This window comes from Rhinoderma darwinii (genome assembly GCF_050947455.1).
Source record: "Rhinoderma darwinii isolate aRhiDar2 chromosome 2 unlocalized genomic scaffold, aRhiDar2.hap1 SUPER_2_unloc_55, whole genome shotgun sequence".
NCBI classification, from domain to species: Eukaryota; Metazoa; Chordata; class Amphibia; order Anura; family Rhinodermatidae; genus Rhinoderma; species Rhinoderma darwinii.
Window position 1 is genome coordinate 1,179,780 of NW_027461724.1, and position 15,462 is coordinate 1,195,241.

Here is a 15,462-nt window from a genome sequence, read left to right on the forward strand (position 1 = left end):
GCGCGGTTCGACCTGGCCACGCTAATGGCAGGCGAACCCGATGCGGTGCCGGTATACGCCCGGCTGCGAAACTCTGCTAGAGTCATCTTGGCAGAGGGTGGAGGCGGTCCACGAGGTGTCAAGTTCCTCGTATACGAAATCCTCGAGAAGTTGCTGGCGGTCCGCAAGCATGAAATTTTGGCGATCCAGGATTACCCAAGGCGTGGAGTTTTTGACATAACTTTTGTTGGAGAAGGTATCCTCCGTGATGCTATGGACAAAGCTGAGAGGGAAAAAGTTCAACTCACGTCTTTGGGAGTCCAGGTAATAGAGCATGCTTTTGAGGTAACCAAACTCGTGGTGATTAAGATGTATTCCCCATATGTGAAGGACCAGGAAGTGGCAGCATTCTTAGCTGCCTACTTCAAGAACATCAAGCTTATGGGGAGAGTTATGAACGAGTGCGGTGTGTGGACCGTCAAGTGGAAGTACTTAGTGACTTTGATAAAGGACCCCTCCACCCAAAATACGAGACTCCCACCGGCTCGTTTTAAAATTGGAACAGTGAATGGCGACCTCTACTTCTCGGGGATGCCAAACTTCTGCAGGGCCTGCGGTACCTATGGGCATACCAGTTACAACTGCGATGTCACCTGCAGGAACTGCGGAAGCAAAGAGCACACAATTAGAGAATGCACAGGAGAAAAAAAATGTAACTTTTGTCAGAAAACTGGTCATCTGTATTTTTCTTGCCCCTATAGGTACCGAGGCGAAGAAGATGAGCAACCCGGAGCGCCCCCACGTGCTCCACCAGCGGACCAAACCCGTCCCCAGGGAGAGGAACAGACCAGCCACACGAAAGAGGAGAGAGGTACCTGGGCTTCAAAGGTGCGAGGGACTGGAGCCAAAACAGGTACCTCGCAGCCAGCAACCTTGGAGGATAAAGGGGAGCCCAGTGCGAAGGAAAAGCGGCAGACTAAGCGGAAGGCGGAAAAGGAGCAGGCCGGAAAAACTGAGGCATCCCAGAAGGCTGGTTGCTCAGGGGGTGCCGGGCCTGCTCCAAGCCCTGGGTCTCTGGCATCCTCGTCGGAGGAAGAGGACGAGGTGCCGGTGGGTCCCCGTAAAAAAGGGAGGCAAGCCAGAGTCAGTAGGGGGGAGACAGGGGAGGAGCAGATGGACACAACGGTGAAAAACGATGCGGCTCCTCCTAGAACCCCCTCCTCGCCGCGACTGGTGAGGAGGGCGGGCACTGTTCCCCCCGTGGAAACTGACACCCCACCTTGTGCGCAACCTCCCCCTCCAGAAGGGCCTGCACGGTCCCAGGGGGGAGGTGCGAGCCCCCTAGGGGACCCACCCGACCTAGACGGTCAACCGTTTGAGACCCAGGGAGATCCGAATGAGTTTGGGCTCCCCGTACGCAGAAGTTTGGTTGCTGGCGTTACCCTCAGCGAAGGTAGTTCCTCTCCTTCGTTCTCCCTCCTGACAAATGATTCGGACGGGGGCGGGTATCTGAGCCCAAGTGAGATATTTGGTATTGCTGGTGGAGAAAATGTGTGATTTTAAAATACCGCTACTATTTATTATTTTAAAATCAAATACGCATTCAAAACTCCACAATGTCTGAACTAAAGGGAATATCCCTCAACGTGAGGGGCGCCAAGTCTAAAGTAAGAAGGGTTGCTCTCTTCAATTTTTTATCTTGCCTGGCAGCCTCTGTTTTTTTCCTGCAGGAGTGCGGTATTCCCCATACGATGAAGTACACCAAATATAAAGAAGATTGGAAATATGGTCCATCCGTCTGGTCTGGATCAAACGAGTCCAGATCAGCAGGGGTCGCCATTCTATTTAAGGGAAACGTTTTAATTGATTTTATTCAAGAAATCTTACCAGGACGTATTTTATTGGTTAAGGCTTTTATTGACGGTGTGAAATGGCAGTTTTTAAATTTTTATGGCTCACCTGATAAAAATGAGAGGGCAGAAATGCTAGAAGTTTTACCTCTTTTTATTAACACAACTGAGCCTTTTATCCTCGCAGGTGATTTTAACTGTATCCTGAGAGGGGAACGCCGGCTTACAAGTGCTACAAGCAGAAATTACGATAAGACCTCTGGACTGCTCAAAAATATGGTGAGCGATTTTAATTTAAAAGATGTTTACAAAGAATGTAACAGGAGCAGTCCAGAGGAAGCCGGCGTTACCTGGAGCAACGCCACCTGTAGCTCCAGGATAGATTTTATATTTTGTAATGAGAACTTACTGCCTTTTAAATGTGAAGTTTTAACCAACGTGTTTTCAGATCATAGGCTTTTATCTTTTTATGTGAAGCGTGATCTTAATAATCTTATTTGTAAGAAGTCCTGGAAGATGAATGTTTCCCTTTTAGATGATCCACAGGTTTTAACCGATTTTATTGAATTTTACAAGAAAAGCAGGCGGGTGAGAGATACCAGAGCTCCCATCAGTGCATGGTGGGAGAAGATGAAAAGTAAAATAAAAGATTTTTTTATTAAAAAGAGTGTGGTAAAAGCCAAAATAAAATATGCTGTTTTTAATACACTAAACACCCGTCTGCAGACCCTGTACAAAATGCGAGACAATGAAATAGAAGTGGAAGCCGACATCACCGACCTTAAAAAGGAGATAGCCCAGTGCCTGGAGCAGAAAGGTAAAGAAATAATTTTTCGTTCAAAAATTCAAAACATAGAGGAGAACGAGACCTGCTCCAGGTACTTTTTTAAAAAAATCAACAATAAAAGGGCTGTCATCAAAAATATTGAAGGTGTGTCGGATGTACAGGGTCTTTTAAGTAAAGTTCATGAGTTTTATACTGACCTTTTTAATGTTAAGACTGTGGATCGTGATTTTATGCGTGACTCACTGAAGGAGATTACCACTGTTTTAGACCCTGTCTCCCAGAATTTTTTATTGCAGGACCTGACGGAGCAGGAGATTTTAGAAACAGTTAAAAGTTTTAAAGCAGGTAAAGTTCCTGGTCCGGACGGTATACCCAGTGAGTTTTATGTAACATTTTATGATCTTTTAAAAGAAGATTTGTTTTTACTATACGCAGAAGTTTTTAAATCCAAGATGCTGCCTAAGTCCTGGCAGAAGGGTGAGGTCTCCCTATTATACAAGACGGGTGACATCGCAGTTTTAAAGAACTGGAGACCAATAACCCTTCTAAACAGCGACTACAAGATCATTGCTAAATTATGTGCGAACCGGATGAAAGCCATAATACCCCACATAATACATTCCAACCAAGTATGTGGGGTGCCAGGCCGCAGCATCTGGGACAATCTTAACCTTATTAAAGATGTGATTGAGGACACGAGGTCTAAGAAGAATAATTTAGCAATTTTATCAATAGACTTTGAAAAAGCTTTTGACCGTGTCTCTCACTTTTATTTGTTTAAGGTTTTAGAGCGTATGGGTATACCTGAAGGATTTTTATTATCCATCAAAGCCTTTTATAAAAATTGTACAAGTAAGATTTTAGTAAATGGTTTTAAGACACAGGACATATTTTTAAACTCTGGGGTGAAGCAGGGGTGTCCCTTGTCCCCACTGCTTTTTATATGTGCGTTAGAGCCTCTATTATGCGCAATTCGCCGAGACAAGTTGATACGTGGAGTCCCCCTACCAGGGGGAGGCGGCATAGAGGCTAAAGCAGTGGGGTACATGGATGATGTAGCGGTATTATGCAGGGACACCCGGTCGCTTCAGAGAGCCCTCAAGCAGATAGAGTTTTATTGCTGTGCTTCCAGTTTTAAGATAAACTTTAGCAAGAGTAGTATTTTAAGCATAGGAAGCATGGTTTTTAGTGACATACCAGTTCCTGTGTCGGATAATATTAAAATTTTAGGGGTCTCCTTCAGTGAGTACGACAATGGTTTTATCAGTTGGGACATGGTGGCGCAGAAAGTAAACAAGAAGATATGTATGTGGAATATGAGGAAGCTTACTATGGAGGGAAAAATTTTAATTATTAAAATGGTCATTTTACCCCTGCTTTTATATCTGAGTATGGTTTTCCCTCCTCCCACGGTTTTACTGAGAAAAATAACTAAAGCTTGTTTTACTTTCTTTTGGAGTTCCAGAATGGAGAAATTAAAGAGAGGAATCGTGATGAAGTCCAAACCAAAGGGTGGCAAAGACTTTCCAGATTTTAATAGGTTTCTTTTACTAAAATTTTTTAGCTTCTGTTTTAATTCCCTTTTTAAAGAGCACTATTGGTCGTTTTATTTACGTTATAATACAGGGTTTTTTATGCGAAGGTGTGGGTGGTTCCAGATTATTTTAACCTCACCTTATGCTTTTAATTTACCCCCACAATATGTAATTTTAGAAAAAATAGTTGCTTTATTTAAATTAAAAGGGAAGAGTATTAATGATCTTAAAAATAGCAAGAAGCTTTTAATCGACCTAAAAAGAGAGGATGCGGTCAGCAGAATAGACAATTTTAACGAAAAACGCAGTGGTTTTATCTGGAAAATGTCTAACATATTTTATCTCTTTAACACACAGAAGGACCTGGCCTGGAGCTGCATTCATCAATGTCTTCCATGCCGGGCATTCCAATACAGAAGAAGATTCGCGAGGTCTGCCGTCTGCCCGAGGGAAGGCTGCCAGGCTGAGGAGACAGTGCGTCATTTACTTTGGACATGTTACTTTGCACAACATTTTTGGAAAAAGATATTCCCTCTTATGGAAAAGATGGCAGACCTGAAGGACTTATGTTACGATGATATTTTATATGGACAATTTGGATGCCCGACCGCGAATCAGAAGACAATAGCATGGAAGACGATGAATTGCGCTAAAGAAGCTCTTTGGAAGGCCAGGAACATCCTTCTTTTTAAACACGACGTTTTAACAACGGATGATGTTTTAGGTCTTTGTTTTAGTGAGATGTATTTATATTACTTAATTGACAGGAAAGCAAATGCCACCCTTCTAAATAAATGGTTTGTGACTGACTGGAACTCCAATAAATAAAGATTTACCACCATGTCCCCCTATAAATATTAATGTAATTTGATTTTTACTATTGTAACAATATGAAAATGTTTGATGTAATTGTAGTGTTATCTATTGTAAAATTGAATTTTTATTAATAAATCATTGACACCCCCGCGAGGGGGTAGCCAACTAAAAAAAAAAATCTGTTCTTATCAGTTTAATATCTGATACGTCCCCTATCTGGGGACCATATATTAAATGGATTTTTAGAACAGGGAGATGGAAATAGAGCTTGCTCTGTCCACTCCACGCATTGACCTGGTATTGCAGTATTTCCAGGACCGGTGCACCCTTTCCTTATGTGTTTACTAAAATCAGATTCCAAAAGTGCTTTTTGTGTTTGCCATTGTTTTTGTCTTTCGGATGGGATCTCCCCTTTTAATCCCATTATTTCAACACCTGTTGGACAATGCATTTGTACAGTCATGTGTGATAATGAGCTAATTTATTAAATGCAATTAATTAATACATTGCCACCTCTTGTTTTGTGTCGTCTGTGTTTCTGTGTTTCCGGCATTTCACATTGGAACAGCTCATTCACCTTCCTTGTCTTCTCTCCGCCCTCCCTCCTAGGTAGGTTAAAGAGCTGCACCTGAGCCAGCCACTGATTGATGCAGCACCATAGTCAAATAGTGGAGTGGAGTAGGGGAACAGCAAACAGCCATTAAAGCAGCCAGCCCGCCCGCCCGCCCGTCACAATGGACCTACCTGTGTACACTAGATGGATGTGATGGAATGTACTGTGGTCCCTACATTTCAAGAAGAAGTAAGAATTGCAGTTGCAACAAACCCTTGCTTGCCTACAAAGAGAGCAGCAATTTGGATTTGTTACTATGTTACCTGGAAGAATAACAAACTGTGCAAGGATGGAGGTTGTAGGAGCAAGGAGAACAAGTTGTCTGTAAAGTTGGTGGATGCCTATTTTCCATTTTGCAGTCCCTTGTCTCCCTCTTGTGGCCTCCTGGAGGCAACTAGCTGTGCAAAAAAAAGACAGCCTGGGGGCCGGCTGTTGCAGTGTTGCCCTCTCAGGCAACACTGAGTGACTGACTGAGCCGCACCGTCTCATATAAAGTTCAGACGGACCTTTGCACGTGTCATAGTGGAGACCTCAGGAGCCAGAGCAAGCTTTCTGACATCATAATGGGACCTCAGAGATAAAAGCCTGGGCCCAGGCAGTTTTGGTCAGTGCTGCTCAGCAGGCAGCACTGGACTGGATTAAAGCTGATACAAGGTGTGAAAGGAGAAGGGGTGGCAGTGGGCATGCACTTACTGCTGCTGCTGCTGCTGCTGCCAGTGTTTGCACGGCAGGAGGGCATTTGGGCGTTGCCAGGAAGGCGTTTTTATGTCGATTCCTCCTCTTTCAGCACTGCATTGTGGTGCAAGCAAAAGAAGCAAATCCTGTCTTGCTTCCTCTCCGGCCTTTATTCACCTCCCGCTTAGTAGCTGTGAGTGTGTGTGAGCCTGCAGGGCCCCATGGAATTGCCTAGGAGTAGGCTGAATCGCTGCAAGGGGTGAACAGCAGTATTGGGCAGCCTCGGTCAACGCGCGGCCCGTTCGGGTTATCGCTTCTCGGCCTTTTGGCTAAGACCAAGTGTATTTATACAGGAGGTTTTTAGTCAGAAGGTGCTCAGGTACCCTCTCTCTCGGCCTCGGGGGATCGTCCAGGTTCGCCTGGACTTCACCCCCGTGCTGCTATTTGGGAGAGAGGCTTAGTCCTGAGCAACGAGTTGCGATCCCCCCCCAGCCCTTTGGTGTGTCTCCTTGAACCCAAAGGGCGCAGCGCAAGCTGTGCGGTACCGACCTGGCCACGCAAATGGCAGGCGGACCTGATGCGGTGCCGGTATACGCCCGGTTGCGGAATACTGCAAGATTTATCTTGGCAGAGGGTGGAGGCGGTCCTCGTGGTCTCAAGTTCCTTGTCCACGATATTTTGGAAAAGCGGTTGGCGGTCCACAAGAACGAGATTTTGGCGATCCAGGACTACCCAAGGCGTGGAGTGTACGACGTGACTTTTATGGGAGAAGGAATCCTCCGTGATGCCATGGGAAAAGCTGAGAGGCAACAAGGTGAACTCATGGCCTTGGGAGTCCAGGTAATTGAACACGCTTTTGAAGTAACCAAACTCGTAGTGATTAAAATGTATTCCCCATACGTGAAAGATCAGGAAGTGGCGGCGTTTCTTGCTGCATACTTTAAGAACGTTAAGCTGCTGGGGAGAGTTATGAACGAGTGCGGTGTGTGGACCGTCAAATGGAAATTTATTGTTACGCTAATAAAGGACCCCTCCACCCAAGAAACGAAGCTACCACCTGCTCGTTTTAAACTTGGGAATGTGAATGGCGACCTCTATTTCTCAGGAATGCCAAACTTCTGCAGGGCCTGCGGTACCTATGGACATACCAGTTTTAACTGCGATGTCACCTGCAGGAACTGTGGAAGTAAACAACACACAATGAGAGAATGTACAGAAGAGAAAAAATGCAATTTTTGTCAAAAAACTGGTCATCTTTATTATGCTTGTCCACATAGGTACCGAGGCGAAGAAGATGAGCAACCCGAGGTGCCCCCACGTGCTCCACCAGCAGAGCAGTCCCGTCCTCAAGGAGGAGAACAAGCTGTTGCGGCGAAAGAGCAGAGAGGTACCTGGGCTTCAAGAGTACGGCTAGCCGAAGCCAAAACAGGTGCCTCTCAGCCAGCGACCTCAGGGGATAAAAATGAGCCCAGCGCCAAGGAAAAACGGCAGGCCAAGAGGAAGGCAGAAAAGGAGCAGGCCATCGATGAACCTGTGGCATCCCAGACGGCTGGTTGCTCAGGCGGTGCCGGGCCTGCTCCTAATCCTGGGTCTCTAGAGACCGACTCGGAAGGAGAAGACTGGGTACAGGTGGGTCCCCGTAAAAAGGGGAAGCAAGAACGTGCCAGTAGGAGGGAGACAGGGGAGGAGCAGATGGATACGTCCGTGCGGAAAGATGTGGCTCCTCCTGGGACCCCCTCCTCGCCTGCACTGGTGAGGAGGACGGGCACTGCTCCCTCCGTATTATCGGACACCCCGCCATGCGCACAACCTCCCCCTCTAGACCGGCCTTCACGGGCCCAGGGGGGAGAGGCGGGGCCCTTGGGGGACCCACCAGACATGGACCCAGTCGGTCAACCGAGAGAGACCCAGGTGAGGCTGTGCGAGTCTGGGCTCCCCGTGTACGAGGTGAGTGTTGCTGGCTCAGCTCTCAGCGACAGTAGTTCTTCTCCTGCCTCGTCCCTCTTTTCAGTTGAGTCGGATGAGGGCGGGGCCATGAGTTCAAGTGAGGTTTCGGGTATTGCTGGTGGAGGAGCAATCTGATTTTAAGTACGCCTATTATTTATTATTTTAAAATCAGAATTTTGCTTTAACTCTCCACGATGTCTGAGCTCATGGGAATCTCCCTCAACGTGAGGGGCGCCAAGTCAAAAGTGAGAAGGGTTGCTCTCTTCAATTTTTTATCTTGCCTGGCAGCCTCTGTATTTTTCCTGCAGGAGTGCGGCATTCCCCATACAATGAGATATGAAAATTACAAAAAGGATTGGAAGTATGGTCCATCCGTCTGGTCTGGATCCAACGAGTCCAGATCAGCAGGGGTCGCCATTCTTTTTAAGGGAAACGTTTTAATTGATTTTATTCAAGAAATCTTACCAGGACGTATTTTAATGGTTAAAGCTTTTATTGATGGTGTAAAGTGGCAGTTTTTAAATTTTTACGGATCACCAGAAAAGAACGAAAGAGCGAGGATGCTGGAGATTTTACCGCTTTTTATCAACACATCTGAGCCTTTTATCCTCGCAGGTGATTTTAATTGTATCCTGAGAGGAGAACGCCGGCTTACCAACAGTACGAGTAGGAACTATGACAAGACCTCTGGACTGCTCAAGGATATCGTGACTGATTTTAAATTAAAAGACATATACAAAGAATGTAACAGGAGCAGTCCAGAGGAAGCCGGTGTTACCTGGAGCAACGCCACCTGTAGCTCCAGGATTGATTTTATCTTTTGTTCTGAAAATTTACTGCCTTTTAATTGTGAAGTTTTAACCAATGTGTTTTCAGATCACAGGCTTTTATCTTTTAAAGTAAAGCATGATCTTAATAATATTGTATGTAAAAAGTCCTGGAAGATGAATGTTTCCCTTTTAGACGATCCACAGGTTTTAGCAGATTTTATTGAATTTTACCAAGAAAGCAGGCGGGTAAGAGACACACGTACTCCCATCAGTGCATGGTGGGAGAAAATGAAAAAGAAAATAAAAGATTTTTTTATTAAGAAAAGCGTGGCGAAAACCAAAGAGAAATACGCTTTTTTTAAAATTCTCAATACCCGTCTGCAGACCCTGTACAAAATGCAAGATCATGACATAGACGTTAAAGATGACATCACCAATTTGAAAAAGGAGATAGCCCAGTGCCTGGAGCAGAAAGGTAAAGAGATTATATTCCGTTCAAAAATACAACATGTGGAGGAGAACGAGACCTGCTCCAGGTACTTTTTTAAGAAAATAAATAACAAAAAGGCAATTATCAAAAATATAGAAGGGGTGTCAGATGTACAGGGTCTTTTAAGTAAAGTTCATGAGTTTTACACTGACCTTTTTAATGTTAAGACTGTGGATCATAATTTTATGCGTGACTCACTGAAGGAGATTACTACTGTTTTAGACCCTGTCTCCCAGAATTTTTTATTACAGGAGCTGACGGAGCAGGAGGTTTTAGAAACTGTTAAGAGTTTTAAAACAGGGAAAGTTCCCGGACCGGACGGTATACCCAGTGAGTTTTATGTAAAATTTTATGACATTTTAAAAGAGGATCTTTTTAACCTTTTTTCTGATGTTTTTAATTCCAAGATGCTGCCTAAGTCCTGGCGGAGGGGTGAGGTCTCCCTGCTGTATAAGACGGGTGACATCGCAGTTTTAAAGAATTGGAGACCAATAACCCTTCTAAATAGCGACTATAAAATTATGGCTAAAATATGTGCAAATAGATTAAAAGCCATAATACCCCACATTATACACTCTGACCAGGTGTGTGGGGTGCCAGGCCGCAGCATCTGGGATAATTTAAACCTAATAAAAGACGTGATTGAGGACACGAGGTCTAGAAAAGTTAAATTAGCCATTTTATCTATAGACTTTGAGAAGGCGTTCGACCGTGTCTCTCATTTTTATCTTTTTAAGGTTTTAGAACGTATGGGTATACCTGAAGGATTTTTATTATCTATTAAAGCCTTTTACAGAGAATGCACCAGCAAAATTTTAGTGAATGGTTTTAAGACACAGGACGTATTTTTAAACTCTGGGGTGAAGCAGGGGTGTCCCTTGTCCCCACTGCTTTTTATATGTGCATTGGAGCCTCTGTTATGCGCAATTCGCCGCGATAAGTGTATCCGTGGAGTCCCCCTGCCCGGGGAGGCGGCGTAGAGGCCAAAGCAGTGGGGTACATGGATGATGTGGCGGTTTTATGTAGGGACGCCCTGTCGCTTCAGAGAACCCTTAGGCAAATCGAGTTTTATTGCTGTGCTTCCGGTTTTAAAGTAAACTTCAGCAAGAGTCATATTTTAAACATAGGAAGCATGGCTCTTAGAGATATACCGGTTCCTGTGTCTGATAATATTAAAATTTTAGGTGTCTCCTTCAGTGGGTACGACAATGGTTTTATCAGTTGGGACATGGTGGCGCAGAAGGTAAATCAAAAAATATGCATGTGGAACATGAGGAAGCTTACCATGGAGGGAAAAATTTTAATAATTAAAATGATAATTTTACCTTTGCTTTTATACTTAAGCATGGTTTTCCCTCCTCCCACGGTTTTATTAAGAAAAATTACTAAAGCTTGTTTTACCTTCTTTTGGAGTTCCAGAATGGAGAAACTTAAACGTGAGACGGTAATGAAAATCAAACCAAAGGGTGGCAAAGACTTTCCAGATTTTAATAGGTTTCTTTTAATCAAGTACTTTTGTTTCTGTCTTAATTCTCTTTTTAAACAACATCATTGGTCTTATTTTCTACGTTTTAATACTGGGTTTTTTATGCGAAGGATGGGGTGGTTTGAAATTGTTTTAACCTCACCTTATGCTTTTAATCTACCAGCAAATTACGTGATTTTAGAGAAAATAGTGGCCTTGTTTAATTTTAAAGGGAAAAATTTTAATGACATGATAAACAGTAAGAAACTTATAAAAGACATAAGAGGAAATGAAGTCGTCACTAATATTGAAAATTTTAATAATGAACGCTGTGCTTTTATCTTCAAAATGGTTAATGTGTTTTATCTTTTTAATACACAGATGGACCTGGCCTGGAGCTGCGTTCATCAATGTCTTCCATGCCGGGCATTCCAATTCAGGAGAGGATTCGCGAGGTCTGCCATCTGTCCGAGGGAAGGCTGCCAGGCTGAGGAGACCGTGCGTCATATTTTTTGGACTTGCGATTTTACTAAACATATTTGGATAAAGATATTCCCTCTAATGAAGAAGATGGCAGACCTAAAGGACTTGACTTACGAAATGATTTTATATGGACTCTTTGGATGCCCAACCGCGAACCAAAAGACTATTGCATGGAAGACGATGAACTGCGTAAAAGAAGCTCTGTGGAAGGCCAGGAACATCCTGATTTTTAAGCACGATGTTTTATCTGTTGACGATGTTTTAGGTCTTTGTTTTAGCGAGATGTACATTTATTATTTATTAGATAAAAAAAGAAATGCCACCCTTTCAAATAAATGGTTTGTAAAAGAATGGAACTCCAATATATAAGAATTTGCCACCATGTCCCCTTTTATGTGTTTTTATGTAAATTGATTTTATTACTGTAATTCATTGTAAAAAGCTGTAATTCATTGTAAATATTTTTTGAATTTTAAGTAATAAATCATTGACACCCCCGCGAGGGGGTAGCCAACTTAAAAAAAAATCTGTTCTTATCAGTTTAATATCTGATACGTCCCCTATCTGGGGACCATATATTAAATGGATTTTTAGAACAGGGAGATGGAAATAGAGCTTGCTCTGTCCACTCCACGCATTGACCTGGTATTGCAGTATTTCCAGGACCGGTGCACCCTTTCCTTATGTGTTTACTAAAATCAGATTCCAAAAGTGCTTTTTGTGTTTGCCATTGTTTTTGTCTTTCGGATGGGATCTCCCCTTTTAATCCCATTATTTCAACACCTGTTGGACAATGCATTTGTACAGTCATGTGTGATAATGAGCTAATTTATTAAATGCAATTAATTAATACATTGCCACCTCTTGTTTTGTGTCGTCTGTGTTTCTGTGTTTCCGGCATTTCACATTGGAACAGCTCATTCACCTTCCTTGTCTTCTCTCCGCCCTCCCTCCTAGGTAGGTTAAAGAGCTGCACCTGAGCCAGCCACTGATTGATGCAGCACCATAGTCAAATAGTGGAGTGGAGTAGGGGAACAGCAAACAGCCATTAAAGCAGCCAGCCCGCCCGCCCGCCCGTCACAATGGACCTACCTGTGTACACTAGATGGATGTGATGGAATGTACTGTGGTCCCTACATTTCAAGAAGAAGTAAGAATTGCAGTTGCAACAAACCCTTGCTTGCCTACAAAGAGAGCAGCAATTTGGATTTGTTACTATGTTACCTGGAAGAATAACAAACTGTGCAAGGATGGAGGTTGTAGGAGCAAGGAGAACAAGTTGTCTGTAAAGTTGGTGGATGCCTATTTTCCATTTTGCAGTCCCTTGTCTCCCTCTTGTGGCCTCCTGGAGGCAACTAGCTGTGCAAAAAAAAGACAGCCTGGGGGCCGGCTGTTGCAGTGTTGCCCTCTCAGGCAACACTGAGTGACTGACTGAGCCGCACCGTCTTATATAAAGTTCAGACGGAACTTTGCACGTGTCATAGTGGAGACCTCAGGAGCCAGAGCCAGCTTTCTGACATCATAATGGGGCCTCAGAGATAAAAGCCTGGGCCCAGGCAGTGTTGGTCAGTGCTGCTCAGCAGGCAGCACTGGACTGGATTAAAGCTGATACAAGGTGTGAAAGGAGAAGGGGTGGCAGTGGGCATGCACTTACTGCTGCTGCTGCCAGTGTTTGCACGGCAGGAGGGCATTTGGGCGTTGCCAGGAAGGCGTTTTTATGTCGATTCCTCCTCTTTCAGCACTGCATTGTGGTGCAAGCAAAAGAAGCAAATCCTGTCTTGCTTCCTCTCCGGCCTTTATTCACCTCCCGCTTAGTAGCTGTGAGTGTGTGTGAGCCTGCAGGGCCCCATGGAATTGCCTAGGAGTAGGCTGAATCGCTGCAAGGGGTGAACAGCAGTATTGGGCAGGCTCGGTCAACGCGCGGCCAGTTCGGGTTATCGCTTCTCGGCCTTTTGGCTAAGACCAAGTGTATTTATACAGGAGGTTTTTGGTCAGAAGGTGCTCAGGTACCCTCTCTCTCGGCCTCGGGGGATCGTCCAGGTTCGCCTAGACTTCACCCCCGTGCTGCTATTTGGGAGAGAGGCTTAGTCCTGAGCAACGAGTTGCGATCCCCCCCAGCCCCTTGGTCTCCGTAAGACAAGGGGCGCAGCGAAAGCTGTGCGGTTCGACCTGGCCACGCTAATGGCAGGCGAACCCGATGCGGTGCCGGTGTACGCCCGGCTTAAGAATTCTGCACGATTTATCGTGGCAGAGGGTGGAGGCGGTCCCCGTGGTATTAAATTTTTAGTCCACGCCATTTTGGAAGATCTGCTGGCGGTCCACAAGAACGAGCTCTTGGCTATCCAGGACTACCCGAAGCGAGGAATCTACGATGTCACCTTCATGGGAGAAGGAATACTCCGTGATGCTATGGACCGAGCTGAGAGGAAACAAGGTGAACTCGTAGCAGCGGGAGTCAAGGTAGTAGAGCATGAATTTGAAGTAACAAAACTCGTGGTGATTAAAATGTATTCCCCATATGTGAGAGATATGGAAGTGGCAGCATTTCTAGCTGCCTACTTCAAAAATGTCAAACTCCTGGGGAAAGTGATGAACGAGTGTGGAGTGTGGACCGCCAAATGGAAGTTTTTAGTTACGCTGATTAAGGACCCCTCCACCCAAGAAACGAGATTACCACCGGCTCGTTTTAAAATTGGAAATGTGAATGGCGACCTCTACTTCTCAGGGATGCCAAACTTCTGCAGGGCTTGCGGTACCTATGGACATACCAGTTTTAACTGCGATGTCACCTGCAGAAACTGTGGAAGCAAAGAGCACAATATAAGGGAGTGCACAGAAGAAAAAAAATGCAACTTTTGTCAAAAAACTGGTCACTTGTATTTTTCTTGTCCTCATAGGTACCGAAGCGGAGAAGAAGAGCAACCCGGGGCGCCCCCACGTGCTCCACCAGTGGACCAGCCCCGCCCTCAGGGAGAGGAACAAGCCAGTGCTGCAAAGGAGCAGCGGGGTACCTGGGCTTCAAGGGTACGGTCTGTTGGAGCCAAAGCAGGTACCTCACAGCCAACAGCCTCAGAGGAGAGAAGGGAGTCCAGTGCGAAAGAAAAACGCCAAGCCAAACGTAAGGCTGAGAAGGGGCAGGCCAGTGAGATAACTGAGGCATCCCAGAGTGCTGGTTGCTCAGTGGATGCCGGGCCTGCTCCCAATCCTGGGTCTCTAGATACGGAGTCTGAAGAGGAAGGTTGGCTGAAAGTGGGTCCCCGTAAAAAGGGTAAACAGGAGCGTGCCGGTAGGGGGGTGACAGGGGAGGAGCAAATGGATACGTCTGTAAAGCAAAGTGAGGCTCCTCCTAGGACCACCCCCTCGTCGTCACTGGTGAGGAGGGTGGGCACTGTTCCCCCCGAGCCAACCGACACCCCGCCATGTGCGCAACCTCCCCCTCTAGAACGGCCTGCACGGCCTGCACGGCCTCAGGGGGGAGCGGCGGGGCCCTTGGGGGACCCACCCGATACAGACCTATATGGTCAGCCGTTAGAGACCCAGGTAAGGCTGTGTGAATCTGGGCTCCCTGTATACGAGATGAGGGCTGTTGGCTCGACGCTCACGGAAGGTAGTTCCTCTCCTGAATCATCCCCTTTCTCGCTAGAATCAGACGAGGGCGGGGAGATGAGTTCAAGCGAGATTTCTGGTATTGCTGGTGGAGGCCAAGTCTGATTTTAAGTAACACGATTATTTATTTTTTTAAAATCAAGACTAACACAATTAAAACTCCACGATGTCTGAAATAAAGGGGATCTCCCTCAACGTGAGGGGCGCCAAGTCCAAAGTCAGAAGGGTTGCTCTCTTCAGTTTTTTATCTGGCCTGGCAGCCTCTGTTTTTTTCCTGCAGGAGTGCGGCATTCCCCATGCAATGAAGTACCATAAATACAAAGAGGATTGGAAGTATGGTCCATCAGTCTGGTCTGGATCTAACGAGTCCAGATCAGCAGGGGTCGCCATTCTTTTTAAGGGAAACGTTTTTATTGATTTTATTCAAGAGATTCTTCCAGGACGTA

The 15,462-nt window shown here is 45.4% G+C and overlaps 1 non-coding gene and 1 pseudogene across 1 annotated transcript; both read left to right on the top strand.

Moving 5' to 3' along the window:
• Positions 1–5,101: 5,101 nt before the first annotated feature.
• LOC142679676 (U2 spliceosomal RNA) lies at positions 5,102–5,298 on the top strand. The gene has a single exon (XR_012852859.1). It is a non-coding gene; the product is annotated as a U2 spliceosomal RNA (small nuclear RNA).
• Positions 5,299–11,868: 6,570 nt separating this feature from the next.
• LOC142679635 (U2 spliceosomal RNA) lies at positions 11,869–12,089 on the top strand (annotated as a pseudogene).
• The last annotated feature ends 3,373 nt before the right edge of the window (positions 12,090–15,462 follow it).